Source organism: Protopterus annectens, chromosome 5.part0, assembly GCF_019279795.1.
Source record: "Protopterus annectens isolate FY-2018-M chromosome 5.part0, PAN1.0, whole genome shotgun sequence".
Lineage (NCBI taxonomy): Eukaryota > Metazoa > Chordata > Ceratodontiformes > Protopteridae > Protopterus > Protopterus annectens.
Window position 1 is genome coordinate 322,301,302 of NC_056735.1, and position 17,952 is coordinate 322,319,253.

The 17,952-nt window shown below is 46.5% G+C and overlaps 1 protein-coding gene across 1 annotated transcript in view; it reads right to left on the bottom strand.

Moving 5' to 3' along the window:
• The window catches only part of PCYT1B (phosphate cytidylyltransferase 1B, choline), a 1,205,847-nt gene that overhangs the window by 993,477 nt on the left and 194,418 nt on the right, over positions 1-17,952 (bottom strand). The window lies entirely within an intron of this gene.

A 17,952-nucleotide genomic window follows, 5' to 3' on the forward strand; every position in this document is an offset into this window, starting at 1 on the left:
TGGGGTACACAGGTTGATAGCATTCTACCATTTGACAACAACATGGACAAAGTGGTTAGGTAAGCATGTTATATGGGCCACATCATCATGGGATCCACATGTAGATCAGGGGAGGACATTGTGCCCCTTTACTCATCCCTCACCATGCCCATAATTGACTATGATGAACCTGTTGGCATGCACCTTACCAGACATCTGCAGCAACTGGAGATACCACATATGTACCTCGACAAGGGGATCAAAGGGCTCAAACAGATGCCACATACTGACTGGTTAAAGTAACAGCAGCTCTACTCAGTGACATACTGCCTCTTCATAGGCAATCTGTGCCTGACATAGAAGGCCAGGTCATACCCTCACTTAATGGCCATGCTGCATATCAGAATATCCATATCCCACCAGGATACACACTGGAAATACTTGAACCTCAGGAGTGATATACATAGGACATGCTGGAGGGGCACATTCACAACTCAGAGGCTCCCTTCATTCCAGAATATTATCCCAATAGAGGTTAGGCAGACTGACTCAGTGACTATCTTCAAGAGTGATATTAATGACTGGATGTGACATTGTAGGGTTACCCTGGGTATCACTTATGTGTCACTGTGAGACAGAGGCACAGTATACTAACCTTGGAAAAGGGCATAGCAAGACAGATTCACAATGCATGTTGAAAGGCACACACATTCTGGCTAGGTGGATACATGCCCTGGGCAGACATCCCTGTACGAACCTATGGACCTATGTATCTTTTTCACCATTGGCCCTATGTGCTGTTAATCACCAATGTAATCTCAATACTATGGTAGCATGTGCAAAGGTCAGTTGTCAGTCACCTCTATGGTACAGTTGTGGAATATGTGTGTCATGTAGTAATGTCACAGCTGCCACATGTACACAGTCAACCCTATCCCTACCCATGGATGTACATCACATGTATGAGATGGAAACACATGGCCAAACTGTGGACTAAGCACTCTGAACCCAGTACTGGCATAACCTGTCTGGTGGCATGAAATACTACAGTGACAGCAATACCAATCTGATGTGGACCTACATGGACAGCAATACAAGCATGGAAACACAACAGGTCAGTTGTGAAGCCTAAGGATAGCATCCTGCATGACTGGCAGACATCTCTGCAGCTGGAACACAGGCATACATTAGGCCTGCACACAGCACGCATAACACATAGCACACAAATCCTGTGTGTCAAACAAGCACAGTCTGTACAGCTATACAACACTACTGCCGCAGTTGTGTTAGGTACTTTTATTGTCCAGTACAGTGAGACAATGCTCACCAGGCTGGAAAAGGTGTAGGTCACAGTGATATGCTCATGGGGCACTATGGTTCACCACATAACACAAACATACAAGTCAGTCAGATGCATGGACACATATGACTCAGTCATTGTCCATGCCACCACAGCTGATGTGGGATGTCCCTCACTGGGATACATGATAGGGAACATGGAAGGGATCACTGAGCAAGTGACACAGGCTGGTAGACCCCTGACCTTGGTTGGCATCAGACTCTCACCAGGGATTCTGACAAATTACTGAATGCTAATGAATTAGTGTAGCTACAACACCCTAGCTGAATGGTTCTTAGCATGCAGTCACTGCATTGCTATGGAATACTGTCTTACCACTCCCACAACAGGTGAAAACATGCAGCTCCTGTACATCAACAACATGTAGACTATATGCCCCAGACCAGGTGTGCATCCCTCACTACTAGGCTGATAGCATCTACATCTCACACTGTATATACACATCCCACATGCAGCACCTGCACAGAAGACCACGGTCATAATGTTACCCTGTGCAAATACCATGTATTCACATGTGGCAGGCATCACACATGGTAACTATTGAAGGTCACAGGTACATATGTGTATTTGGCACACACATACATCATGTGTGCATTGCCATAACTGGTTTAATCAATGTCATGCATTATTGTGAGTGACAACCCACACACATGGGCATTCTGTGTGTGCAAAACACATGTGGCATGTCTGTAATCAAAAGCCATACATAATTGTGATATAGTTTAGAAAGGGGTATGTGCATCCTGTAGTGTGTTTTCCCAGTTACCAAAAGGGATATATCAATCATACACACTCACCCCCCCCTTCGCACACACTTGCCGGATTCAAACCCCTACCTAATTATGTTATGACACTAGAGACGGACGCATTAGCACAGTGCGCTATTCGCATTACTGGGAGATTTCTTTTCCCCTGATATACTTATAGGGTGCTGACATCATCAGAGTTTAGAAAGTGGAATGATCATCCTGTGGTGTGTTTTCCCAGTTGCCAAAAGGGATGTTTCTTTCATACACACTTACCCCCCTTCACACACATTTGCCACCTGCTGGATTCAAACCCCTACCTAACTATGTTATGACACTAGAGACGGACGCATTAGCAGAGCGCGCTATTTGGATTACTGAGAGATTCCTTTTCTCCGATATACTTAAAGGGTGCTTACATGATCAGTGTCTAGAAAGGGGAATGAGCATCCTCTGGTGTGTTTTCACAGTTGCTAGGAGTAACATTTGGATCAAGTGTGTGAGCATGCCCAGTTCAGCCTTCCCATGGCATGTTGGGTGAAAGATGTCTCATTTATCTAAGTGTGTGAGCATGCCCAGTGTGGGCTTTACATATGTTGAACTCTGCAGCCCATCACATTTGTGGATGAGTGTGACCTTCAACAAATACCTCCAGTTTATGGTTGTGTGTTCTGTGCCATGTTGTGTAGTTACTGTCCAAATGCTTTTTGTGTGAACAAAACAGGGAGTATACTGTGCCTGCAGGTTTTGCATGGGATACTTTGCACACAATTGTCAACATCCGTTCATACTGACCTAACACTATAGCACTGTATAGTGTAGTGTTTCAGTACTTTCACTGTGGTGGTCAGTATCCTGGGCTTTAGTCCTATCACCGCTTTACATTTCCATAGTGTGCACAACAGCCTGGTTAGGGTCCAGTTGTGCACATCTGCACAAAGGCGGTGCCTCTACAGACCCTGGTAATTACTGCCCCATAAGCTTAACAAGTGTAGTCTGCAAATCTATGGAGAGGATCATAATTGAGCTCATAAACAAAGATATAGGGGACATGCAGACATTGTACCCATCCCATTTTGGCTTGGTCAAGGGCAGATCATGCCTTTTGTACTGGGTTGACATCTTCAAAATCGTCACTTAGGCCATTGTTGGGGAAAGGCAGTCCATACAGCCTACCTTGGCCTTGCAAACACTTTCAACACAATACCCCACTCAGGTATTGTGGAAAACCCTAACAACTAAAATGTAAACCCATATGTCACAAGATGGGTTGCAAACTGGCTTAAGGATGGGACCCACAGGGTTAGAGTTGCTGGCACTATGTTAGACTCCAGGCTGGTCACAGGTGGTGTCACACAGGGCTCAGTCCTTGGCCCCCCATTGTTCGTCATGTACTTCCCAGAAGTACAGGCCAACATGGGAGGACTTTGGATGACAATGTTTGCAGATGACTGCACACTGGGCGCCATAGTGGACAGTGCATCAGACACGGATATCCTTCAGAAGGGACTCACAGTAACTGATAGCTGGTGCCAGGGCCATGGCCTGAAGTCAAAGTGCACAACATGTGTAGACATACCCTTCAGGAAAAGCAAGGTAACCCCAAGCTACCATATAGGTGGCAATCCTCTAAGCACAGAGGAGGTTATCATGGACCTGGGGACCCAGGTTGACAGTCACCGTTCTTCTGAGACTCACATTGCTAAAGTGGCTAGAAAGACCTTCTACATTGCCCACCTGATCAGGATGGGATTCACATCCAGATCTAGTGGGTCATTGTTCCCCTGTACTCTTCACTTATCAGACTGGTGATCGAGAAGAATGCCCTATTCTGGCTGTATCTCACCCAACATCTGCAGCAATTGGAGACACCCTGAATGACCCCCACCTAAAGGATCAAGGAACCCCAACAGCTGTCATATGCTGCCAGATTGAAGACACTCCCACTCTATTCACTCACATACCGTCTGCTTAGAGGTGACATGTGCCTGACATGCGAGGCCATGTCCAAACAGGGATTAATGGACATGCTCCACCTCAGAATCGGCAGATCCACCTGAACCACTAGTGCAGGTGATTTACACCTTAGCAGGGATGTACGTTGGACATGTTGGAGGGATGGAGTTATCACCCGGAGACTCCCTATGCTGTGGAATACAATCCCGGTCCATGTGAGGCAGAGCACCTTGCTGGCTGTGTTCAAGAGGTATCTTGACCTGTGGATGGAAGGTCATACGTTTAACCCTAGGATCGTCACTGTGTCACTGCTGGAGAGAGGCATGACAAAATAATGGGCACAGTACTGTTTCCATATAAGTGGTGGTGTATGCCAATGAACTCTGTGCTAGGCTTATACCTGCCTTAGGGAAGATAGCCTAGTATAAACCTATGTACCTATGAACCTGTCTGACCATGTTGCATTATGTTCAGATGTGAACTACTTACAACAGCCTCATCCAACATCAGTAGTGTATTCCACAACATGGGTGTACATTGGCAAACACTACCGATGTGCCCTAGGCCATTTCTAATGCTAGTCGGAGAGTGTGTTTGTCCATCAACACATTGTAAGTGTAGTTTGCCATGACATATGTCTTGTTTAGTATACTGTGCCTCTGTCTACCTGTGACATAACATTGATACCCAGGGTAAACCTCCCATCTCCCATCCACTCATTAGGATTCCTGTTGAGGGGACTCAACGAGTGTCTCTGGACAACCTGTACTGGTAGTTTACTCATGCGTGGGGTGGCTTCTGTGTTTTGGATAATGCAGTACAGCCTGTCCTAAATATGTCAGTGCTGGGGTTCAGGTCCCTCATGTGCATAGCTCCCTGCCATTCAGATTGTACAAGGTGCAGCATGTGCATTGATTCCAGCTTGGACATGGCTTTCTACATCAGGCACAGCTTGCATCTGGGTGGACAGCATGGCAGTGTGTGGAGCTGCACTCTGTTTAATCAGGCTACACATTACATGTGTTCCAGCTCTGTCATACTCCTGGTGAGGTACTGTTGTGTACTTTACAGGTGCTGGATGTGTCTGCATGAGGTACACCCCACAGGGGCTGTTGTGGTCATTTCTAATGCTGATGAAAGATAACTGCAGAACCACAATGACCTCCCCTTAGCCAGATGTCAGACAGCATGGACCATGCAATCACAAATAAAAACAGGACCCTCTCCGCAAAGGGAAAGTGTCCTGTCTGGTGGACCCCAGCCATAAACAAACTGTATGACAGATGAGGGTTACTAATGCAAGACAGAGCTACATCTCCAAAAGGGAAGACAGCTGTGATCAGCACTAGTAGAAAGCTACATTATCTCATAAAGACATGCAAGGTCAACTTGGAGACATAAATCACCAAAGACAATGAAGGTAACCACACTGCTTTCTTCAGTTATGTCAGACACCTGGTTGTGAACCCTCAGATATGCTCAGAGTTGGTACACAACAACATATATTCCAGTGACCTGACAGATATTGGCAACATTCCGGCGGACAGCTTCAGTGCGATTTATCCCCTCCCTCACCCCCAAAAGAAGATAGTTATCACTGCTGTATGTAACCTCACTGTCATCTTGGATGTCCATGTGAGAGCCGCACTCAGCAAAGACAAGTACACAGCATCCATGGGACCTGCTGGTATCTCCGGTTGCATGCTATGTGAACTCCAGAAGGGGCTGGACCCGTATATACAACTGCTATTTAACCTTAGTCTTGCTACAGGATATGTATCTGAACACTGGCATACGGCAACAGTGGTCCCACTCCACAAAGGAGATGCCTCCACAGACCATGGCAACTACCACCACACAAGCTTAACCAGCCTTGTCTGCAAAGATATGGGAAGAGTCATTATGGAGCTCTTACACAGACACATTACTGACCGACGGACCCTTGTTCCCACCTAGTTCAGCTTTGTACAGGGCAGATCCTGCCTTTTGCACCTAGTTGACTACTATGAAACTGTCAGTAGGGCCATCGATGAGGGCTACGCAGTCCACACAGCCTACCTGCACTTGGCTAAGGCCTGTGACACAATACCACATGCTCAACAGCTGACATATAACAGCATATATCGCAGGGTAGGTTGCAAAATGGCTAAGAAACAGAACCCATAAAGTCAACATTGCAGGTGCCTTGTCAGATTCGAAGCCAGTCACAGGTGGTGTCCCACAAGGATGTGTCCTGGGACCCCTCTTAATTGGTATTTACTTTTCAGATGTGAAAGCAAACATAGGGGGGTTGTGGCTGACAAAGTTTGCAGATGACTGCAATCTAGGCACCATAGTGAATACATCAGCTGGCACACACATACTACAGAATGCCGTCACAAAGGCGGATAGCTGGTGCCAGATGCATGGCCTGAAACTGAATGCAACTGATGTGTATTCATCCCCTTTGGGAGGAACAAAGTACCCACAGATCAATACATAGACAGCAACCCACTGAGCACAGACAACAAATCAGACACCTGGGGACACATGTAGATAGTGACATCTCTTTTGACACCCCTGTTGCCAAAGTGGTTAGGAAGACTTTCTATCTTGCCCACCTTATCATGGAGGGTTTTCCATCAAGATCATAGGAGGTCATTGTTCCACTATCCTTCTCCCTTATCAGGCCCATGATTGAATACAAAGCCCCGTATGGTATGTACCTCGCCCAGCAATTGCAACAGCTGGAGACACCCCAAAAGTACCTACCATGAAGATCAGGGTTCTTCAACACATGTCATATGCTTCCAGAATAGAGGAAATCCAGCTTTGTTCAGTGTCATACCGCATACTTACAGGTGACCTATGCCTGACATACAAGACCATGTCCAATCAGGATTTGGTGGACATGCTCCACTGCAAGCAATTCAAATCCACCAGAGCCATGAGAGCTGAGGATTTGAACCTCAGCACATACATGTATAGGACATGCTGGAGGGACAGAGTCATAACTCAGAGGCATCTCACACTCTAGCAGAGTATCCCAGTTCATGTTTGACAGAGTCCCTCACTGACTCTCTTCAGGAGACATCTGGACAACTGCATATGAGACAGAGGCACAGACTAGACAGAGGCACAGTCATGTTATTCAATTACGTAAGGGGTCATAATGTGTCACTACTAAGTCAGAGGCGCAATATTCAGAATCTATTCTGTACACTTATTACCACTATAAGGGGTGGCAATAGCCACATCACTATGGCTAGGCTTATACATGCACTAGGGCAGATAGCCTAGTAGTAGACTATGACACTATGAAACACCGGTGTATGTGTAGGTATTGTCAATCAAACACTATGATGTGGTTTGGGGGGCTTGATATCTCCCTGTATTCCAACATTGTTTTGTCTATTCCTTCTAGCATGTCTAGGGATCAGTTGCTAGTGTCCTCTCCTGCTCAGCTGGTGAACCTGGGAATATTGAGGCAATGTTACACTTGCCTCATGTACACTGACAACCCTCTCCTTCTCCCATAAAACACACATACATGTGAGAGATGCAACTATATAGCCAAAGTGGAGGCTGAGCTCTCTCAACATAGGACTAGCAAGACCAGAGAGAAGGTGAAGGTAACCACACACATCACAAATCCAGTCTCACATGGCACTATCACAACTTAAGATCATACACATAGACACACAGAGACATACTCGGAGGCCCTGATCAGAATCCTACCAAAATGGCAGTGGCCACCACAGCAGACACTCACACAACTGCCTCCACAGGGCACAGCACATGCAACACATTGACCACAGAGTCGGTGTGCCAAACAGTCACAGCCCTTAAGGTCAAACACAATGCCAGACACACTTGTCATAGGTGACTCCATAGTCAGACACACTGACATCCCGCTCACCAGATCGGGTACGGAGGAGGTCACAGTAAGCTGCCTATCGGGCACTGGAATCCACCACATAATGCAAGCACTCAGGTCACTCAACTGCAAGTACAAGTCTGACCCAGTCATTATCCATGCTGGTGTGAACGACCTGAGATGTACCTCCCTGGACTACATGGAAAGAGACATAGAGGATCCCTCTGATTATGTAGGCCAAGCAGGTGTGACCCTGACCTTCAGCAGTATCCTACCTTCACCAAGTATGATGCCACATAAACAGAGACAAGATGATCAGCTGTAATATTTTGCTTAAACTATGGTGTCATTCAAAGGGGGTCCAATGTCTGTCTGCCTGGGATGACATGCTGGACAGGCCACGGTGATTTGCAAGGGATGGCTTGCACCTGTCACCCCTGGGCTTCCGGATTTCGGATGATGCTCTTGCCACCCCCATTGTGCCTTTTTTATGCAAGATTCAGATTCTACACCTACCACCCTAGAACACAGTAAAGGAAAGACACCAAGGGTAATGCTGCTCAATGCCAGAGGTCTCAACCTCAAGCTGCACACACTCTATCCCCTTCTCAGTATGTAGCACATTGATGTCTGTGCTGTGCCTGAAACCTGGTTCACAGCTTCTGACAGCACCCCGGCACTATCGGGTGTTACCTCATATCATGAGTTCCGGCACCAGAATCCGGACAACACCAAGAAGGATGGTGGGTGTCCATATTCATCAAGGACACCCTCACCTCATGGTTGGTGGCAACACACGATGCATCGGAGACCATCCAGGTGCCAGTGACCGTAGGCAAGACTGCTCTGCAGTTTGTAGCATGTTACATGCCACCCTCTCAAACTCAGGTACCTCACACAGCTATCCTGCAAACACTGAAGGGGATAAATGTATCTCCAAACACCATCCTACTGGGTGATTCCAACTATCCACATATAGACTGGGATCACTAATCAAGCCACAACACTCTAACACAAAGGTTCCAAGAGTTCATACACTCAAATGCCATGGAACAACTGGTCCCAATCCCCACAAGTGGAGGCAACATACTAGAACTCATCATCACGAACATGGGGTCACACTGTTCAACACCAGAAGTATACCCATCATTAGTGAGATCAGATCATGGACTACTCTCAGTGGGAGTCCACATCCCACCCACACCCCAGATAGAAAAACAAACAGTGAAGACCTTCTCAAATGCCGACTTCACATTTCTAAGGACTGGTGTGGTCTCTTTCAAGGACCCAAGCCAGCGGACACCATTACCCAAGCCACTGTATCACTTAGAAATGCCTTCTACCAGCACCTCCAGGACTGCATGGATCAGGCAATCCCAAACAAACCAAAGACTCTTTTGTACCACAGGCAAGCATCCAGTCTGGTGGACCCTAGTCATAAACAAGCTCTACAACACAAGGAAGGAGCTACTACGAGATAGAGCATAATCCGTAGGAGGGAAGACACCCCTGCTCATTGTGAGTAAAACACTGGGTTCCCCCATACAATCATCCGAGGCAAGTTTTGAGAGTAAACCCACTCAGGACTCAAGGGACAATCATGAGGCCTTTTTTACCTATGTTTGAAACCTGGGAGGGAACTCCCAGATATGCTCAGAATTAGTTCGGAATGATGTAGATATCACTGCACCTACAGACATTGCCAACATACTGGCTGACAGGTTCAGTGCAGATTTCTCCCCCCAACTGGAGGGGTATCTACACCAGAGGATTGTAGCCCCCCAAACATCTCCAATGCTGGGGTGGGAACTGCTCTATCCAAGGCGGAAAACACTTTATCCATGGGACCAGATGGTGTCCCCAGTTGTGTGCTCCATGAACTCAATGAGTAATTACACCCGCAGTTAGGGCAGCTGTTTAATCTTAGCCTCACCTCAGAATATGTGCCCAAGGAGTGGCATACGGCAATGGTGGACCCACTTCACAAAGGAGGTGCCTCCACCAACCCCGGAAACTACCATCCCATCAGCTTGACAAGCCTGTTCTGCTAAGCTATGGAGAGGATCATAATGGGAATTATAAATGAAGACATAGGGGACTTGCAGACATTGGATCCAATCCAGTTTGGCTTTGCCAAGGGCAGATCATGCCTTTTAAACTTAGTTGACTTTTTCAAGACAGTCACCCAGGCCATTGACGTGGGCAAGGCAGTCCACACAGCCTACCTTGACCTGGCAAAGGCTTTCGACACAATACCCCACTCAGGTATCATTGAAAACATCACCAGCTTAATTGTGAACCCATACATCACAGCATGGGTTGCAAACTGGCTAAGTGACGGAACACACAGGGTCAAAGTTGCTGGTGCCATGTCACACTCCAGAGCTGTCACAAGTGGTGTCCCACAGGGCTCAGTCCTGGGCCCACATTTGTTCAGCATCTACGTTTCAGAAGTACGAGCAAACACAGGAGGATTATGGCTGACAAAGTTTGAAGATGACTGCAAACTGGGAAGCATAGTTGGAAACCCATCTGACACAGACATCATTCAGAAGGGTCTCATAGACACGGATAACTGGTGCCAGAGCCATGGCCTTACATTAAACACTAAACAATGCATAGCCATACCCTTCAGGAAGAACAAGGTTACCACTAGTTCCCATCTAGGTGGCAATCCTCTAAGCACAGAGGAGGTTATCAGGGACCTGGGCACCCAGGTTGACAGTAACCTTTTGTTTGACACTCACATTGCCAGGGTAGTTTGGAAGACCTTCTACATGCATGTTTATACTTCTGGCATTGGGTAGCATTACATCTAGGTTCCTATCCCTTGTGGTACCCATGAGGTGGGTTTGTGTTTTTGTGGTTTATGATTGCTGAGGGTGGATGTTAGTTGGGGTCCTCAGGTGTGCATATGGTACATGATATTACATTACTTAACACATGGCATTCATGCCTCAGGTGGTGCTGCAGGGCCGCCTCTGTCAGATGCACATACTACACTCCCTGTACATGTTTGGAAGCAGGTTGTGTCATGTTAGGCATCCCTGTTACTGTATGAGTGAGTCAGAGCGGGTATCAGTCCCAGTGTTCCTACTGACCAAGTGTATATGCTATGCGTTGCCTCTTTGCCAAGGCCAGGGAATACTGGGCACACCTCCTTCTGCCTACTGGGATAAGGTCAGGTTGTTCCTCCTCCGAGTCACCCCCTGCCTGTGGTGGCCTTGGCAATGGTGGGGGGATGTTTGGCCCAGCCCTGTGCTGGTCCTGCTGCAGCTGTTTCTGCAGGATCATATTATGTAGCATAGCACATATCATGATCATTTGGGTACATGTGGTTGGTGTGTACTGCAAGGCTCCACCAGATGTGTCCAGACACCGGAACTGTGACTTTAGCAGCCCAAACACACGCTCTATGACATTACGTGTTTGTGCGTGTGCCTCATTATGGCGTTCCTGTTCAGGTGTGTGTGCATTTCTGATGGGTGTCATCAGCCACGGCTCAAGTGCATAACCTGCATCCCCCACTAGGTGTCCGTGTGGGAAGTCCCCATTGGCAAATGATTGGTACAGCTGCGTCAGATGCCAGATATGGGAATCGTGGTAGCTCCCAGGGCAGCCAGCACACACATTCATTATTATGCCCTGGGCATCATACACGACCTGGCAGTTGATGGAGGGGTATCCCTTGTGGTTAATGTAGGCTCTACCCCGCTCACCGACTGGTGCTTTGATGCGTATGTGCATGCAGTCTATTGCACCCAGCACCTCAGGGTATCCCACTATTTGCTGGAAGGGACGCATATTGCTGGCCACAACCTCATGGTCATTAGGGACATATATATGATCACTGACATGTGCTGACATGGCATCCAGGAACTGGTGCAGTACTCTGGAGGCTGATGCCTGTGATATCCCCATCATATCACCAGTTGGTCTCTGGAAGGTACCTGTTGCTAGTATTCTTAGGCCAACACATACCTTGGTTTCCACTGGGATGGGTTCCCCTCTGTTGGTTCTGTGTGTGAGATGTGGCCTGCACAGCTCAACAATCTGCTGCAGAAGGTCTCTGTCCACTCTGTAGCGCTCTATCTCCAGCTCATGTAACCCATGGTAGGTGACCCTGGGCCTGTATACTCTTCTCCTTCTCCTCACTCTGGGTTGTCTGTCGGCATCTGCATTGACACCACCCTCAGCAATTCGCCTTTGCCTGATTATAACAGCTATGGCAGCCCCTAGCATTTCTGCTCTGAGTTCAGCTTTATCAGTTTTCAATTCTGATAGCTTACTTTCTTGCAGTATCTCTTGTGAGAAACACCCTGCACTGCTCTTTGGAGTGTTTTAAGTGCTGGGTTGGGCTTCTAGTCTGCCTGCATAATTGCCTGCTTCCAATTGTTTCAAACAATTAACTGCAGCAGTATCCTCTGGCAGTTTCCCTGTAATTTAGTTGTTTCCTGTTTCCTCTCTGTTTCCTGAGGGGGAGCAAAGTGCACACCAGCTTAAGCATGCTCACAGTCACTTAAACGCGCGCACACATCCCTACACGGTGTTACACGCGCGCACACATCCTTACACGGTGTGAACTAGGCTGATTCATGTTAAAACGCGCGCACACTGCCTTAAACACGTGCACGCCCGCGCAAACCATTGTAAACAGTTTGCAACATGCTCCCACATGTTGAACCTGCCTTACATGCGCGCACACGCGCACATGCACGTATATCAAGAAACTTTGAGTGTAGGGATAGCGTAAGCCTTCAGTTTCTTGATTTTCCTAGTGTTCTGTTGGGACACACCTCCCTCCCTGAAGTCTGTCTGTCATCTTTCACCTTACATTGCCCTCCAATCTGGTACATTTGAATCTATCCTTCCCCCCCCGTGATGTCACCTACCTCTTACTCTGCTCCTCCCCCTTCTCTAACTCTTACACTACTCAGAAAGTGCTCATTACCTATGTGGCAGTGTAATTCAGTATTGTAACCCTCATTTACATAGGATTGCCTAGTAATGACTAGTTACATGTCTTACACGGAGCTTCCCCCCCTTGACAACCACTAAACGGAGGCCATATTGTTTTTGGTCTGCAAGTCCCTCCATTGACATTACATGTGATACATAAATCCCACAATTGTGGGCTTATAAGCTTCGGTTTTCAGTTTTAGGTAGCGCACCCCGTTTGCGTGGGTGTGCGCTGCAGTTAAACCTCAAAATCCCGTGGAAAAAAAAAAAGTTATATTACACATTTTTGCAACACTTTTTCATGACAATGGCCACATATTTGGCCATTGGCATGCTTAATGACACAAATGCACCCTTTATTTGGAGCTGACATAGCTCCGTTTTTAATTTTGCAGAAATGTACTCAGTTTTCAGCTGAGTACATTTCTGCAGCTAACACGTCCGTTACACGGACTGGTTTCTGCTTCGTGGATTGCTCAAATACCTCATTTGCATATCTTTCAGCTGCAAATGAGGTATTGAGCATTTCCACGCCCAGTCCGTGTAAGAGACGTGTTAGCTGTCTCTTACACGGAGATTTGGGCTGTTCCTGAATCGGGAGGCTTACACGGAGGCTTACACTACTCTTGAACTCCGTGTAAGCCTTCCTGAATCCTATATCTTGAAGTTTATAACACAAGAAATGCAAAAGTAATTATGTCACTTTTTAATATGACAGTGAGGTCCAAACTACAGCAAGGCAGTTCCATAAGGAACTCTTAAAGGGAAAGGATCCATAAGGAACTTGTACAAAAAAAGATATACATAGAAAGTGATCAGCGTTGTTACACAAATAAACATGCATCTATCAGATTTCATACACATGAAGATGAGTTAAAATAGATTAGTATTCCCTGATTTATTGATGGCTGACAGATGATTTAATAACAGTATAGAAAGCATGTAATAATCCTGATTTGTTTAGGATATTAGGTCTGGTCAGAATTTTTCACAATTTAAGGGGAGCTGGAACAAAGATTGCAGATGCCTCCATGCTCCACTACAAGACTGAGTAAAGAATTTAACGGCTGAGTGGCAATGAGTGCAATAAGTTATCATTTCTGGCAGTTTGGCATTATTTGAAACTTGGTTAGATGATTTCATGGCGGACAGCAAATGGAGCTAATTGAAATTCAAGCAAAAACATTTGCAATCCTTAGTAGAGATGAACTAATACAGTATTTGACAGTTGTGGTCGCTCACTTAATATGGATGGAACTGATAAAATCGACTAATTAAACTGATTTTAATTTAACATCATCACATCTAAAAATCCAAGACCTTCAGCTGAGCATTTTACTACCTCTGAAAGACTGCTTTAGTATATAATAATTTGTTGTCTTCCGTGATCACTTTGGAAAATTCAAGTCACCAATAATGATGATTTCACTGTTCCTTAGAAAAGTTTCACTTTTCTCCCAGACTCTTACTTGGTTTCATGGAGCTGCACTACATTCTAGATTAGAATAAGGCTTATGCATAATAATGGCAGCAGAGTATGACATATACAAGAATATACAAATGGCAGCACAGAGCATTTCAGAGCAACTGGCTGGGATCTGATGTAGAAATTGGAGCAAGGTTAAAAAAGCCACAAGCCAACCACAGGGGAGCAGAGAAAAACATAATGTGTAGCTCATGGGAACAGTCACATGTCAGTTTGAGTGGGCTATGTGAGACTAGATAGCAGCAGGTAGCATCAGTCAGCTCATGGTAGAGCAGGATGTTAGCACATGCTGTATACTAATACCTGACACACATGACAGAGACGTGTTGTCTGGTGTCATCACCTGGATACTTACTGTTTCCATGAAAGAGGAGAAATGGGGAGAATAGGACAGTAGAAAATGGGGAAACATAGCAAGCAGCTGTTTATATGCACAATTGTCCCCCCCCCACAGGTCTGGGGTATCATTGGAGTACCCCAATGGCCATATCATAGCATATTGGTGGTACTGTCTGTGCTCCTATCCTGGTCCAAACCTGTAATATTGTGTATACCTATGACAACTTCTGTTTATAACTGGTAGATTTCTATCCTCAGCTGTCTCCTGCTTACAGGTATGTGCCTTGTTTTCATAAGTGTCATCATATCCCAAGAGGAGATTAGAAAACTTCACCAGAGCTAAGAATGATATCCTACTGCAGGCACTCAGAACCCATGAGTGCCACCTGCTGGGGACAGGGATGCTCACCAGCTAGTATGAAATCACATCTAAGAGAGTGGCCACAGTGGTGCAGCGGTTAGAGTTGCCGCTTCACAGCTAGAGGTTCTCCGGTTTGAGCCTCAGCTGGGGTGCCTTCTGTGCGGAGTGTGCATGTCCTCCCTGTGGTCACATGGGTTTCCTCCGGGTGCTCCAGTTTCCTCCTATATCCCAAAGACATGCTGTAGGTGGATTGGGCACTCTAAATTGGCCCTAGACGTGAGTGCATGCATGTGTGTGTCTTCTGTGGAAGGTTGGGTGCCGGGCTTGCAACTTGACCCCATAAAAACTCCACTGCCAGTCATGAGCTGAGAGGTGATTGCTGTGGCAACCCCTAACCGGGAAAAAGCCAAAAGAAGAAGAAGAGACAATAGTTCATGACATCACTTTTGTTGGTGGTGGAATCACACAACACAGCAATGTTGGAGCCATGTCACTAATTTCTTTGGATGGGTCTCAAAGAACATATGAAGCATATCAGCCTAATGGTTGGCCACTGGAGAGGGCCACCTCCCACTGCAGGTCTAAATGAAGAGAAGGCGTTCCTAGTGTCCCTGGATGGAAGTCATGGTGACAAAGGTATCATACTTGGAGGAGTGGACACAAGACCCAGGAGCGACCAACTCTCAAGTATCTCAGAGGAAGATGCACCAGATGCACCAGATTAATAACCTTGCTGAATGTGTGTACTGCAGCTGTGCATATACAAAGTGTAGTCAGGCCACATATGCCACTGCATATGTTTCCCATAGGTATATCAGGTGTATAGACACTCAGGAATGGCAGCAGATGTATCTGCATGTTCTATATTTGCATATTCTGTACCACTGTTTGCATGTACAACATAGGGCCTTACACAGAAAATGGATATTCAGATTCACTTTCTTCTGGCTGCCATTCTATATTCACAGACCAAGCAATTGCTACGGTGACACCTATACAAAATGAGTCAGGAAAATAAGCTGATATCAACACCTATGCAATGTCTAACAATGGTGCTAATAAACAGTTTCAGTCATTGTCAGATGAGACGCAGGCACTGTCTGACCCCTCCTGTGTGGTCATCCACCCATTGTTCAGGGTGAAGGTACATTCTCACACACCCCTGAGTTGCAGGCTCTACAGCATAAGTGCTTGGAATTCTTATGGACGGGGGCTTCCCCATGACTGAGAGCAACAGCACTGCTCCCACTATGTCAAGAGCAATACAGGAGTGCACTGCATCCATTATGAATATACCAGTTGTACAACTACATAGAATGAGTTTTTTGTACCACCACATGCCACAATCAGCCCTTGATATATGGTTAGTGCTAGGGCTGTGTCAGCAGATGTGTAATGCTATCATTCAGACTCAGTCTTCTGCTATCCATGCTGATATGGCAGTGATAGGTGCAGTGTGTGGCTTCCATGAGGATGACAATGTCTTTGTAAGGCCATAAAGTCCAGCGTCAATGCTATGCAAGGCCTGTTGAGGACTATGGTGCCATATGTCACTGCCATATCTACCTCTGTACAGCAGATACTAAATGCAGTTATCACTGCCCTGTCCAGCAGCATTCTCCATGGTTGGGGATGGGAATGTAAGTGAGGTAGTCTTGTTGGGAAACCATCACAGGATACACAGTAGATAAGTCCTGCAGGTCTAGGAGTATTTATCAATTAGTCCAGGTCATGGGCTGAGATGCCTGGCAGCCTTCATGGGTAGGACATCTCACCAGTGGACTCCACACAGGTCACTTCCCAAGGAGTGCAACATCCTTGTCATGGTGGCCTGCTGTCCTGCCACATTAAGCCAACAGTATTGACCCATGATCACTGTCCACATTGTGGCAGTCCTTCCCAATCTCAGTCTCCTGGTGCCATCCCCTCCTGGTCACCAGAGGATATGGTCTATGACAAAGAGTAACTCTTGCCACAAGACTTATAGGTTCATAGGTTCATAGGTTTATACTAGGCTATCTGCCCGAGGGCATTTACAAGCCTAGCCCATCGTTTTGTGGCTTACGCCACCCCTTTAGTATGGGGAACTATACCCATTATTTTGCTGTGCCTCTGTCGAGCAGTGACACTGAGGTAATCCCTGGGGTATATCTGCGATCTCCCATCCATTGGTCAAGATTTCTCTTGAACAAGGCCAGCGAGGTGCTCTGCCTCACATGTACCGGGATTTTGTTCCACAGCATAGGGAGTCTTTGGGTAATGAATCTATCCCTCCAGCACGTCCTATTAATAGCCGTGTCGAGGTTTAAGTCTCCCGCCCTTGTGGCTCTGATGGATCTAGATTTTTGAGGTGAAGCATATTCATCAAATCTGGGTTTGACATGGCCTTGTATGTTAGGCAAAGGTCACCTCTGAGCAAGCGGTGGCGACTGAATAGAGCTGGAGTTCTTTCAGTCGGGCAGCATAGGACAGATTTTTGAGACCCTTTATCCTTTTGGTGAGGAACTTTTGTGGCCTCTCCAGCTGCTGCAGGTGTCGGGTCAGATACATCCCAAATGGGGCATTGTACTCAATCATTGGTCTGATGAGTGATGAGTAAAGGGAGACTATGACCTCCCTTGATCTAGATGAGAATCCCTTCATGATAAGGTGGGCAATGTAGAAAGTCTTCCTAACTACTTTAGCTACATGGGTGTCGAATGACAGACTACTATCAACCTGGGTCCCCAGGTCCCTGATAACTTCTTCTGTGCTCAGTGGATTGCCACCTATTTGGTAGCTAGGGGTAACCTTATGTTTCTGTCTCCAGAATCATGGTCATACAAACACAGGTTGCTTTGTCAGCCACATGTCATTGTGTCCCTTGACACCTTTGGAAATTATATCTGTGACCTATTAAACCCTTCCCAT